This window comes from Henckelia pumila, chromosome 3 (genome assembly GCF_033568475.1).
Source record: "Henckelia pumila isolate YLH828 chromosome 3, ASM3356847v2, whole genome shotgun sequence".
Taxonomy (NCBI): domain Eukaryota; kingdom Viridiplantae; phylum Streptophyta; class Magnoliopsida; order Lamiales; family Gesneriaceae; genus Henckelia; species Henckelia pumila.
In genome coordinates, this window is record NC_133122.1 from 113971659 (window position 1) to 113985998 (window position 14340).

General features: G+C 37.1%; 1 long non-coding RNA gene across 1 annotated transcript; it reads right to left on the reverse strand.

Annotated features, from left to right (window-relative positions):
* Window positions 1–1997, reverse strand: LOC140893561 (uncharacterized). The gene is made up of 4 exons (XR_012153201.1): window positions 1753–1997; window positions 832–904; window positions 683–743; window positions 1–273 (listed from the first exon to the last, which is right to left on the reverse strand). It is a non-coding gene; the product is annotated as an uncharacterized lncRNA (long non-coding RNA).
* Window positions 1998–14340: the final 12343 nt, after the last annotated feature.

Below are 14340 nucleotides of genomic sequence, written 5' to 3' on the forward strand. Positions count from 1 at the left end.
TGTCGTGAAATCTGGACAATTTCATATTATGACGAATCTAACATCAAGAAACATAATACGTACTGAAACAAAGCCAAAATCAGGTTACAAGAACAAGTTCATCTACCGTGAAGGCTTGAAAGTTTTAAACAGCACAACATAACGCCCATATTAGATTAATGTCATTCCTTGCCTAAATTCTTCAATGGTCTTTGTAGCAAGCGTAAGAACATCAAGAAAAGAACTGTATGACGCACGGCGAAACCTCGCTTCAACTGCCTCGATTCGAAATGCCTGTGCACAAAATGAAGAAGGATGTAATAGGCCTTCTGAATGCAAACTTCTTCCAGTGAGAAAATGTCGAAAAAAAGAAGTCAAAAAAGAAGAAAATTTATCTTCTGTGTGACCTTTGGAGTTGGGAGTCAATTATGTTTATGCACGAGATCCACAAAGACTCCATACTTGAGCCACATGCATCTTACATAAAATTTTCAAGTGTACACATCAAGATGCACACTGTCACCAATCTTCAAACAATTATTTACTAAATCATGTCCAGATGTCCTCGTGTACATATTTTTCGCCCATTATAGCGCACACATATCGTGCCATAGAGCACACAAATTAAACAACTAAGACCGTACTTCGTAACATTGAAAGAGCTGTGAAAAGAAGAGGCATCACATAGAGGAAAGAAACTTACACCGAAAGCTTCCCGGCCCATTGGAAACTAACATATGTCTTTTCACCTTGTCGGGTTGTAACTGTTATCACAAGCAACTAATCGTCTCACTCTGAATATATTTAAAGTTTGAACATAGATTTCGAAGCAGGGATGACATGCAATGTTACCTCCTTATCAACTGTCAATGCAGTATAGACGATTCGAGCAATTTCTTCAGACCCATAATCTACCTACAAATTGCTGAAAACAAATCTTCAAGTTAATTTACAATCACGATGCACAGTACTTCATGTATTGGTGTTTTGGATAATAAACATTAGGTTCTTTCGTCACATAGTCACAACATTTGAGGCAGGTGGTCTGCATGACTCGACGTACATAATATTACCATTCAAAGGATACAATTAAAACAGAAAATTAATAAGAGTGTAATAATAAGATAAATATTTATAATTAAAACAGTGGACTAACTAATCAACTCAAAAGCAAAAGGCATGCATCTTTGAGCTAATATTAGCTCATTTCCCGGTTGGGATGTTCTGTCAATGCAAGATGCTTTCTTTGATCCACTGTAAAGACTACGGGACCAAAAAGCCTTAATCCTTGGCTTTGGTCTAAATACAAGGTTGAAATACACACTTAAAGCGGAGCGGTCATTTTTCTACATAAATAAACAGTAAAAAATAATGCGTGAATGTTTGGAATATATCTTTGTTTATATATAAACACGACTGAGGGCCGGTGGACTTAGTGGACTCACAAATACAAGTTTTTCACCTAATTTCCAAATCCCACATAATCGAACTTTTCCGAACATATGAAATGCCGACTTTGAATATTGAAAATTTTGGTAGAAGTACCAAAATATTCATCAAATTACACTCAAAGAACACATTTCCGCAGTCTTAAGTAAATGAATCTCCCATTATTTACACATGAAGCTCCCAAAAAAATATAACTGGATGCTCAGCAGATGTCATATCAGAAATTTCATACAGAACTGAAGGTGACCTTCCAAAATAAAAACTTCTTTAGTTCAAAATGAAAATACAGATACACAGAGCACACACAAGGTTAAGAAAACTGACCAGCTAAATTCCCATTTGCTTGGAGAGTTAGATGCTATTGTTTCCATATCTCAATGAAAAATGAATTTGGCAATTGAATGAGACGTTTCAACTTATATATGCTTCCTCTTCTCAAGCTCTGCCAGCGGATTAGGTAAATGTTGGCAGAATTAAATCAATAGCAAAACAATGAAAGAGAGATTGTTAGATTCACCAAATTTAACATCTGTTGGTTCATTGGATGTATCCAGCCCTAACTTTTTGTGAGATTGCGTGAAATCTTTCTAATCAAATTTTAGGACGCGATTATTGTTTCAATTGAGTCAAAACAAATATTAACTGTTCTATAAAAAAAGATTCAAATGTATTCTAAATACAAATTAATTCCTCAACTAAAACTTTCAACTCACCATCACTTATAAATTTGGGCAAAAACTCCTATGAGACGGTCTTAAGGGTCTCTTTTTTGAAACGGGTCTCTTATATGGGTTATTCATTAAAAAATATTACATTTTATGTCAAAAGTATTACTTATTATTATAAATATGGGTAGGGTTGACCCGTCTCACGAATGAGACCGTCTCACAGGAGTATTACTCATAAATAAGATCATCAACCAATAAAACGGTCACTTTAGATTTAGAAAGTTTGGGAGAGTTCTCGATTTTTCATTCACAAACTGAAATTTGATTCCTAAAAATTCTCTGAAACGCTTCCAAAATAAGTTAGGCTTGTTTTCAGTGCTTTTGTTTAAAAAAAACAGACGAGCTTTTGACTCTAGGATAAATGTTTAAAAAGTGATTTTATTAGACCCCATTTGGTTTCAAAACCCATATCAGAAAAGCACTTTTTTTATTTGTTAACAATGTGTTTGAGTGGTCATTTAAAGTGTTTAAAAAAGCACTTTTTAATTTAAGTCAAAATTAGAGCTTTTTCAAAAACTAAAAATTGTAGCTTAAAAAAGCATTTTTTTAAAAAAAATATATCTATCAAATCCAAACGGGCCATTAAATTGTCAAATATTTAAAAACAAAATTCCAAAAAATCTAGAAATCCCAGCATTAAAAAAAATCAAGTGCTTTTTTAAAATACTTTAAAACCAAACACAACAATTTTAATAAAATTTTTGTTTTTTAAATGTGCTTTTATCTTCTCCTCTTCTCTTCTCAAACCAAACAGCTCTAATTCATAGTAAATGTTTTGAATAAAATTGTGTGAACTCGTAACAGCATATAAAGAGATGGTCGAAAACTCGAAATCATGTATCATATATAAAACATTTTTCATAACTTACATAAAGTGTTAGACATGGTGGCCTTAACATTTATAATAAGGGTAGGTGGCAAATTGATTGTCAAAATTTGCCACCCGTTGAATCAGAACAAACAGGTGGATGGCAAATGGCAGTATGTAGACAAAGGTGGCAGAGGAAAAACAAATTCAACTTAGAATTTATTTTGTTCTATTTACACTGAGGAGGAGCTCTATAAATAGAGCCCTCCGTTCAGCATTTCAGGTATCACATTCTCAAGCAAATCATCCGAGCTTGAGTTTCTTATTTCTCCTAAATATTTCTATATATATTTGTGAGATAGGTTTTTTGCTGTATTAAGAGAGTGAGTGTCTCTTTGGAAACACAGAGAGAGGTTGTAATTCTCCAAATATTATAGTGGAATCTTTTGATCTTGCACGTTGTTTTTACCCTAATAATTTTGGGGGTTTTTCACGTAAATCTTGGTGTCTATTTTATTCTTCAATTTCCATAGTTTCTATCTCGTGGTGCCGCACCTGGGACCAACAAGTGGTATCAGAGCCTTGGCATAAAATTTCTTAAAATTTTGAGTATGCTCTGTGGTTGCAGTTGTGACTGATCTGAAAGAGTGGGTGCCCGGTTAGCCAACTTGTGGCTAAGGGCTTTTATGACTCTATGTAAAACAATATTTTGTTTAATATAATTTACACTTTTATAATGGCATTGACTTTATCTTTCTTCATATTGTTATATTATGATATACTATTGTTGTTTTGATAAAGACCTTGAATATACTATAGTGTATGTAAGATGTGGTAGCACATGGGGATGGCTATCATGAAACACATCTTATAGTCACTGTATATTCTAAACTGTTCCTAGTCAATTGAGCCGTCTGCAAATAAGGATAAGGATCGCTCGAGATTGAGACTAGCATTTGCGATGCCGAGTACCACGTTTCATTGGTATGGAACATAGAGATGTTCAAAGCATGCAAATGGATATTCATATGATGAATGATCGAACTACCCTATTCGGACTTTCCAAGTGGTTATCACTTATCGAGTGGATAAAGTCCGCGGTTTTGGTTGTACACCATTAGTCCTTATTACTTGAAACATCATTGAGACTCTATATGCTAGTACTGTACTTTGACTCGTTTAACGACTCTATTGGGGTCATCAGGTGTCGGGATTGGGTACAGTTACAACACATATAGGAGTTGATGCTTTGTTGTCAAGGATTCACCACATACTTGCGAGTGTGGATATCCTATGCGATCTGAGGAGATATTAGTGTGACGAATCTCTGGCCAGAGTACATGATGTGTTTTAGGTTAATGGGTTATCCTAGTAACACATGCGATGTCACTAATAGATCTCCAAGATGTTATGCATAGTTATCGAATCTCGAACGACTCTCGATATACCAATGGTTGTTGATTCGATCGGGATATTTGATTGAAGGGACCGTACTGTACGCTAAACAAAATCTACTGGTTCTTGCAGGCACTATCAGTAATACCTAGGGAATCATGGGGCGATGTTGCTAGGCTCTCTTACCATGATTCGATGGGTAAGTCGGAAATTGTTGTTCCGAGTCACAAAGAGTTGTGAGCCCACGGCTAGCTGTATTCCTGAACCATTGAGGGTTACACAAGTAATGGATTACTAAAACCCCGTAGAGATAGTTAAATTTAAAGAGTTAAATTTAATGAAAGAGAAGTTGGACTTCTTAACTAAAGGGAGTGGGATTTCCTAAAATGACATAGGGATGGGCATTTTTGGAAATCACTGAATTCGGATTCAGAAAAATTATCTTGATTTTAAAAGATGCAGAAATGGTTTCTGTGCACATTGGTGAAATCAGTTTATCAATCGGAGTCACGATGAATTTTATATTAATTTCTAAAACAACGGGCTTGGCTTGTTGGGCTTAAGTTATGGATTGTGGGCTTTAAGGAGTTAGAGTCCTGATACAATTATAACTAGAAATTATCTATAAATATATGTGCAGTGTTCGAAAATTGCATGCAATTCATTATTAGAATTTTCTAAAAACGTACAAAATATTTCAAGAGGATTTTCGAAATCTTCTGTCCCTTTCGGAGAAAATTCGGCTTGTGATTTTTATGAAAAATTACAATCTAAATTAACAGATCATATCTGTTTATTCTCTACGCAAACTTCTGATTGATTTCTAGTGCAGTCAATCAGAGGGTTTTGTTTTCTATTCGTGGACCTGATTGAAGAAACGTTCGTTCATCAGTTCCGGGGATATACAACAAGAGCAGATTAAATTCTGTTGGTGTCCATAATCTCGCTTCGAGATTTTAAGGTAAAATATTTAATAGTGATTATTTGTTTTACTTACACAAATTTAATCGTGAAAGTTTTGATACCCAGATATGGAATCGTTCCATATTAATAAAATAAATTTTTAAACTTCCGCTGCACCGGGTATCAATTTTAATTGATCTGAACACAGTTTTCCAACAGTGGTATCAAAGCCAGGTTGCTCAGATCAAACGATTAAATTAATCGATTGTACAAAATTTTTAAGCCTCGGTTTTTGAAACAAAACAAATTTTGAAAAATCAAAATTTTGACGGGCAAAACACGGGCAGCAACTGTCGCTGCCCAGCTCGAGCCCCGGTCGGGGCACGGACTGCCCGGGATTGTCCCGGGCAGCCCGGAAAATTAAAATTTTATTTTTTAAAAAATTTTGAATTTTTGAAATTCTAGTGTTTGATCCGATCGAAAATTGTTTTTGATTAGATCACGAGGCATCGGATCGAATTGTTCGAGTCCGAAATTTTTAAAATTGATTTTTGGATAATTTTGAATTTTTGAAAAATTTATAAATTTTATCCGTTAAATTAGATTTTATAAAATTAATTATTTTGGTACAATTGATGATAAGATATGATCCTATGGATGAATAAGATAAAATATGATTTTATCTTTAAATTATGATGCCTTTGCATGTTTATCCAATTATTTAATTATTGAATTAATTAATGGATAAAGGATGATCGATTGCCATGTCCAATGTTTTAGGTGTATGTTAGGTGATTTACATTTGTCTTATTGTTGTTGGTGTTTATTAATGGGCTTGGTTTATAGCCCAATATGATTGTCATATGTAATAAAAGTGGGCCTGGTTTATGGCCCGTTCCCACCCCTAAAAATGTATCCCATATTTGTCATCGAAATTTATTGTAAATTTATTAGACTTAGTGGGAGACAAAGATTTGAAGAAATGGTGGGCCCAACAGAAAATGAAGACCGAAGAAATGTAAATTGGAAGCACAATGAAATAAGATTGCATTGCATACTTGCATATCACCTAGGATTGGACTTAGACTCGTGATTGGCAACCACGGGTCGATTAGTTAATGGGATCGATCATCCTTAAATAATATATGATATTATTGATGTATGCATGTTTAGACTAAATTGTATGAATCCCGCAAGCATACATAAATTGCATGATGAGACAAATTTTCAAAATTAAAAATCCCTCATTTTAAATATGATTTAAAATTGATATCAAGATTAATAAAAAGGGAATTTAAATATTGTTTAAATATTCCTACCTTCCATCAACGATCAATGTATGAGATGCTACCCGCGGATACGGTCCGGCTCATATTATTGGGGGGACCCGTTCATCGGAAAGCTGTACATTGGATCGACACATGTTGTAAGTTGGGTGGAACTCCCATGGGATTGGCTTATATTATTGGGGATCCACATGGCGACCGTCCATCACAACTTAATATTGATGGGTTATCTTGACATGTCACAATAAACGGCGTCATATTATTGGGCCCTTATTGGACATGAGGTAAAAACGTGGAGGTTTCTTTGGAAGCAATTGGGCTCTACCTTTTGAAAATTATGGTTGGCTGATATTATTCGGGACTATAGTTTGTCAATTAGACTCCATGTTCCCACTAAAGAAAATGTTTCTCGTTTTCACTAGAGGGTGGTGAAATCGTCAAAATAGTGGGAGTGTGATTCATAAAATAAAATTTGCCATATTTTATGTCTTAGTAAATTATTAAACAAATCATTGATTATTGTCTGTTTCCTTTTCAGTATACTATTACAATGACTTCTCGCAATCCAATGTTTTCAATTCTCAAACAAAACAAATTGACTGGCGCAAACTATACGGAATGGTTCCGTAAGTTGAAAATTATTCTTACTTCGGAAAAAGCTTTCTACGTGTTAGAAAAGCCGCCTCCGAAGGAAGCCCCGGCTAATACAAGTCCGGAAGAGTTGGCCAAACTTGATTTATGGTGGGACCATGATATCAAGGCCAAATGCTACATGCAGGCTTCGATGTCTGATGAGCTTCAAAGGAGATTCGAGGATACCGTGAATGCTGCTGACATTCACAAGAACCTCAAGGAACTCTTTGGAGCTCAGTCAAGGTCGGAGAGGTATGCCACCGTCAGAGAGCTCATGACGAGCCGCATGCGAGATGGGACTTCGGTCCGTGAGCATGGGGTGCGCATGATTGGGCTCATTGAAAAGTTGGTAACACTCGACTTGACTTTGGAGCATGAACTTAGCGCGGACTTGTTGCTTCTATCACTTCCTTCATCGTTTGACGGTTTTGTGATGAACTTCAATATGAACAAGATAGAGGCCACCCTTGAAGAGATGGTCAGTATGCTTGTCACATATGAAGCCACACTAAAGAAGGATAAACCGGTACTCTTGGTTGGCTCCTCATCTAACTCTAAGAAAGGACCAAGTGGAAAGGGTAAGAAACGTTCTGCCCCGCCCAAGAAGATTGTACCAAATAAGAAGGGAAAGGCCAAGGCTTCAATTGGAATAAAAGATGAAAATGTTTGCCACTACTGCAAGAAACCCGGTCATTGGAAACGTAACTGCAAGGAATACCTCGAACAGTTGCGAACTGCAAAGGGTATGTTTTACATTGAAATAAATGTTTCGCTTAATACTTCTTCTTGGGTATTGGATACCGGATGTGGATCTCACATTTGCAATGATTTGCAGGTGATGACAAGAAGTCGTAAGCTAAGGATGGGTGAGACCCAGCTAAGGCTCGGGAATGGTTCTAGAGTCGAAGCCAAAGCTATAGGAGACATTTATTTAGTTTTGCAGAACAATTTTAAGTTATTTTTGAGAGATGTTTTATATGTTCCGGATTTGGTCAAAAACATTATATCTATTTTTATGCTTGATAGAGATGGTTTTTCTTGCAATTTTGTGAATGGGATTTGCAATATTTACAAGAATGAATGTTTGATTGGAAATGAACAACTTAAAAACGATCTATATAGCTTAAAATTAAAAGACGTTTCAATTAATTATTTTGATAAACCGGTAACAACAATTAAAAGGAAGGGCGATAGTCAAAACCCGGCAAACCTTTGGCATGCTAGGCTAGGTCATATTTCCTCAAGGAGGATGAACAAGCTAGTGGGAGAGGGCATGTTTGATATGTCTGATATTAACTCTCTACCTACTTGTGAGTCCTGCCTAAAGGGAAAAATGACTAAATCTCCTTTCAAAGGGAAACCTGAGCGTAGTCAAAATCTGTTGGATTTGATCCATACAGATGTTTGCGGTCCATTTAGGATTGGTACTAAATGTGGCAACACCTACTTCATTACCTTTACTGATGATCATTCTAGGTATGGGTATTTATATTTAATGAAATATAAGTCTGAAGCATTTGAAAAGTTCAAAGAATTCAAGGCTGAATTAGAAAACAAACTAGGTAAAAGTATTAAGGCACTTCGATCGGATCGAGGTGGAGAATACTTAAGTACCGAGTTTTTGGACTATCTAAAAGAGAATGGGATTCTCTCTCAGTGGACTCCTCCTATGACACCTCAGCTTAATGGTGTTTCGGAGCGTCGCAATCGAACTTTGTTGGACATGGTTCGATCTATGATGAGCTTCACTGAGCTCCCACCTTCATTTTGGGGCTACGCGCTTGAAATGGCGGTATTGTTGTTAAACAACGTCCACACTAAAGCAGTAAATAAAACACCATACGAGTTATGGAATGGCAAAGCTCCTAAGTATTCGTACTTGAGGATTTGGGGATGTCCTGCTTACGTGAAGCAGACAGTGGAAGATAAGTTGGATAGTCAATCCACTTTATGTTATTTTGTAGGGTATCCGAAGAATTCAATCGGATATTATTTCTATCATCCTGCTGAAACAAAAGTGTTTGTTTCAAGGAATGCCACCTTCTTGGAGAAGGAGTTCTTATTGGATAAGAAAGGCAAGATGATGTAACTCGAAGAAATTCGAGAAGAATCCGAGATACAAAATAGTGATCCTACACGTCAAGAATCATCACAAGACACGCCTATTACTAGGAGATCCGAGAGGACTTCTAGACCTCCTATTAGATATGGTCTTCTTCTTGAAGGGGATCAAAGTGAACCCGACATTGGATGTGATCCAAGAAACTTTAAGGAAGCAATTTCTGATGCGGATTCGAATTTATGGCTTGAAGCTATGCAATCGGAAATAAACTCGATGCATTCTAACCAAGTTTGGTCTTTAGTAGATCCTCCCGATGGAATTGTTCCAATTGGGTGCAAATGGATCTACAAGAGAAAGCTTGGGCCTGATGGAAATGTATTGACCTACAAGGCACGATTGATGGCAAAAGGTTATAATCAAAGACAAGGAGTTGACTATGATGAAACCTTTTCACCAGTCGCAATGTTCAAGTCCATAAGAATCCTTATTGCCATAGCAGCATGGTATGACTATGAGATATGGCATATGGATGTAAAGACTGCATTTCTTAATGGAAACATTAAGGAAGAGATCTATATGATGCAGCCTGAGGGATACACATCCATGGGAAGCGAGCATAAGGTATGCAAGCTTCAGAGATCAATCTATGGTCTCAAATAAGCATCAAGAAGTTGGAACCAGAAATTTGATGAAACGATAAAGGATTTTGGTTTCATCAAGAACCCGGAGGAACCATGCGTGTACAAGAAAGTATTTAAGAATACGGTAACATTCTTAGTACTTTATGTTGATGACATCCTAATCATGGGGAATGATGTAGGGATGTTGCAGTCAACAAAGATATGGTTATCAGGTAGATTCTCGATGAAGGATTTAGGTGAGGCATCCTATATTCTAGGAATTCAGATCTATAGAGATAGATCTAAAAGAATGATAGGACTCACTCAATCAACCTACATCGACACCATATTGAAAAGGTTTTCTATGGATGAGTCCAAGAGAGGACATCTACCTATGTGTCATGGAGTTTCTCTATCCAAGTCTATGTGTCCCAAGACTGACGAAGAGATAGAGAAGATGACACACGTGCCATATGCGTCAGCCATAGGTAGTATCATGTATGGGATGATATCTACCAGACCGGATGTGGCCTATGCTCTGAGCGTCACGAGCAGATACCAAGCCAATCCCGGTCAAATGCATTGGAAAGCCGTGAAGGATATTCTTAAGTACTTGCGAAGGACTAAGAATTTATTCATGGTTTATGGAGGGAGAGAATTGAAGTTGGAAGGCTATACCGACTCTAGCTTCCAATGTGACGTGGATGACTCGAAATCAACCTCTGGATTTGTATTCGTGCTCAATGGCGGTGCTGTCTCTTGGAAGAGTTCCAAGCAGGACACCACAGCGGATTCCACCACTGAGGCAGAATACATTGCAGCATCAGCTGCTGCTAAAGAGGCGGTTTGGATAAGGAAATTCATCCAAGAGTTGGGTGTAATTCTTGAAGCTGTTGGTCCAGTCCCGGTGTACTGTGACAACACGGGTGCCGTTGCTCAGGCAAAGGAGCCAAGGTCTCATCAGAAGTCCAAACACGTACTGAGGAAATACCACATCATCCGGGAGATTGTGGAAAGAGGAGACATCAGTGTCGAGAGAGTGGCCTCTACAGACAATATCGCTGATCCGCTTACTAAGCCCTTGCCAGGACCATTGTTTGACAAACATCGCGAAGCAATGGCATTACGTAGTATGACTAGTTGGCTTTAAAGCAAGTGGGAGATTGAAAGAATGGGCCCGGTTAGCCAACTTGTGGCTAAGGGCTTTTATGACTCTATGTAAAACAATCTTTTGTTTAATATAATTTACACTTTTATAATGGCATTGACTTTATCTTTCTTCATATTGTTATATTATGATATACTATTGTTGTTTTGATAAAGACCTTGAATATACTATAGTGTATGTAAGATGTGGTAGCACATGGGGATGACTATCATGAAACACATCTTATAGTTACTGTATATTCTAAATTGTTCCTAGTCAATTGAGTCGTCCGCAAATAAGGATAAGGATCGCTCGAGATTGAGACTAGCATTTGCGATGCCGAGTACCACGTTTCATTGGTATGGAACATAGAGATGTTCAAAGCATGCAAATGGATATTCATATGATGAATGATCGAACTACCCTATTCGGACTTTCCAAGTGGTTATCACTTATCGAGTGGATAAAGTTCGCGGTTTTGGTTGTACACCATTAGTCCTTATTACTTGAAACATCATTGAGACTCTATATGCTAGTACTGTACTTTGACTCGTTTACCGACTCTATTGGGGTCATCAGGTATCGGGATTGGGTACAGTTACGACACATATAGGAGTCGATGCTTTGTTGTCAAGGATTCACCACATACTTGAGAGTGTGGATATCCTATGCGATCTGAGGAGATATTAGTGTGACGAATCTCTGGCCAGAGTACATGATGTGTTTTAGGTTAATGGGTTATCCTAGTAACACATGCGATGTCACTAATAGATCTCCAAGATGTTATGCATAGTTATCGAATTTCGAACGACTCTCGATATACCAATGGTTGTTGATTCGATCGGGATATTTGATTGAAGGGACCGTACTGTACGCTAACCAAAATCTACTGGTTCTTGCAGGCACTATCAGTAATACCTAGGGAATCATGGGACGATATTTCTAGGCGCTCTTACCATGATTCGATGGGTAAGTCGGAAATTTTTGTTCCGAGTCACAAGGAGTTGTGAGCCCACGGCTAGCTGTATTCCTGAACCATTGAGGGTTACACAAGTAATGGATTACTAAAACCCCGTAGAGATAGTTAAATTTAAAGAGTTAAATTTAATGAAAGAGAAGATGGACTTCTTAACTAAAGGGAGTGGGATTTCCTAAAATGACATAGGGATGGGCATTTTTGGAAATCACTGAATTCGGATTCAGAAAAATTATCTTGACTTTAAAAGATGCAGAAATGGTTTCTGTGCACATTGGTGAAATCAGTTTATCAATCGGAGTCGCGATGAATTTTATATTAATTTCTATAACAACGGGCTTGGCTTGTTGGGCTTAAGTTATGGATTGTGGGCTTTAAGAAGTTAGAGTCCTGATACAATTATAACTAGAAATTATCTATAAATATATGTGCAGTGTTCGAAAATTGCATGCAATTCATTATTAGAATTTTCTAAAAACACTACAAAATATTTCGAGGATTTTCGAAATCTTCTGTCCCTTTCGGAGAAAATTCGGCTTGTGATTTTTATGAAAAATTACAATCTGAATTAACAGATCATATCTGTTTATTCTCTACGCAAACTTCTGATTGATTTCTAGTGCAGTCAATCAGAGGGTTTTGTTTTCTATTCGTGGACCTGATAGAAGAAACGTTCGTTCATCAGTTCCGGGGATATACAACAAGAGCAGATTAAATTCTGTTGGTGTCCATAATCTCGCTTCGAGATTTTAAGGTAAAATATTTAATAGTGATTATTTGTTTTACTTACACAAATTTAATCGTGAAAGTTTTGATACCCAGATATGGAATCGTTCCATATTAATAAAATAAATTTTTAAACTTTCGCTGCACCGTGTATCAATTCTAATTGATCTGAACACAGTTTTCCAACATGATCTTCCACATCAGAAAAGATTTTTTGAATATTTTATAAGGCAAGATTCTTGTAGTCAAGATGACGGCAAAATACGAGATAGAAAAGTTCAATGAGAGCAATTTTTTTCTGTAGAAATTGAAGGTGCAAGAAATTCTAACAAAGGAGCGTTGCTTGGCAGCTATTGGAGATAGATCGGCGGAGATAATGGATGATCAAAAGTGGAATGAGATGAATCACAATGTTGTTGCCAACTTGCACTTGGCTATAGCAGATGAAGTATTGTCAAATATCTCTGAAATAAAAATTGAAAAAGTTATTTGGGATACTCTGGAAAAATTGTACGAGGTCAAGTCACTGCACAACAAAATTTTCCTAAAGAGAAAGCTTTATACTCTTCGGATGGCGGAATCCTCATCGATGACCAACCATATCAACAAATTGAATACTCTATTTTCCCGGCTCAACTCTATGAGGCTTAAAATAGAGGAAAAAGAATGTGCAGAGCTTCTACTTCAGAGTCTACCAGATTCATATGATCAGCTCATCATCAGCATTACCAACAATGTTCTTTCGGATAATTTATATTTTGACGACGTTTTAACTGCGGTTCTTGGAGAAGAGAGTCGTCGCAAGAACAAGGAGGATAGGTTGGAAACTTTGAAGCAAGCAGAGGCTTTACCGATGACCAGAGGAAGATTGACGGAGCGTGACCTAGTGGGAGTCACAGATATGGTAGATCCAAGTCAAAAAATAAGAAGAAAACTATTTACTGCTTTAAATGTGGCGGTAAAGGGAACTTCAAGAGAGAGTGTATGAAGAGCATCGAAAAGGGATCTCAAGAAAATGTGGCCATTACTTCAGGTGGTGGTGAAATATTATTCAGCGAAGCAGCAACAGTTGCGGAAGGCAGACATAAATTTTGTGATGCATGGATTATGGATTCAGGAGCGACGTGGCACATGACGTCAAAGAGAGAATGGTTCGATCAGTATGAACCAATCTCATGAGGATCTGTATTCATGGGAAATGATCATGCCTTGGAAATTGCTGGGGTTGGTACCATCAAATTAAAATGTTTGATGGCACTATTCGCACCATACAGGAGGAAATGTGAAGGGCCTGACAAATAATTTTTTGTCTTTTGGGCAATTGGATGATATTGGGTGCAAAACTCGTGTCGAGAATGGGATCATAAAAATTGTGAAAGGCGCGCTTGTGGTTATGAAGGCGGAAAAGATTGCTGCAAATCTATATGTACTTTTGGGAGAAACACACAGAGAGGAGGATGTTAGTGAGTCTAATGGCTCAGCAAGTATAAACAGTGTAATAACAAGGGTTTGAAAATACCTACAGTAATACTCAAAGTACTGTACATAATATACTTTGCAACTTAAACTGAAAATATGCATGATACAAGAGAATGAGACAACCTGTAAATAATGAACTCACGACAACT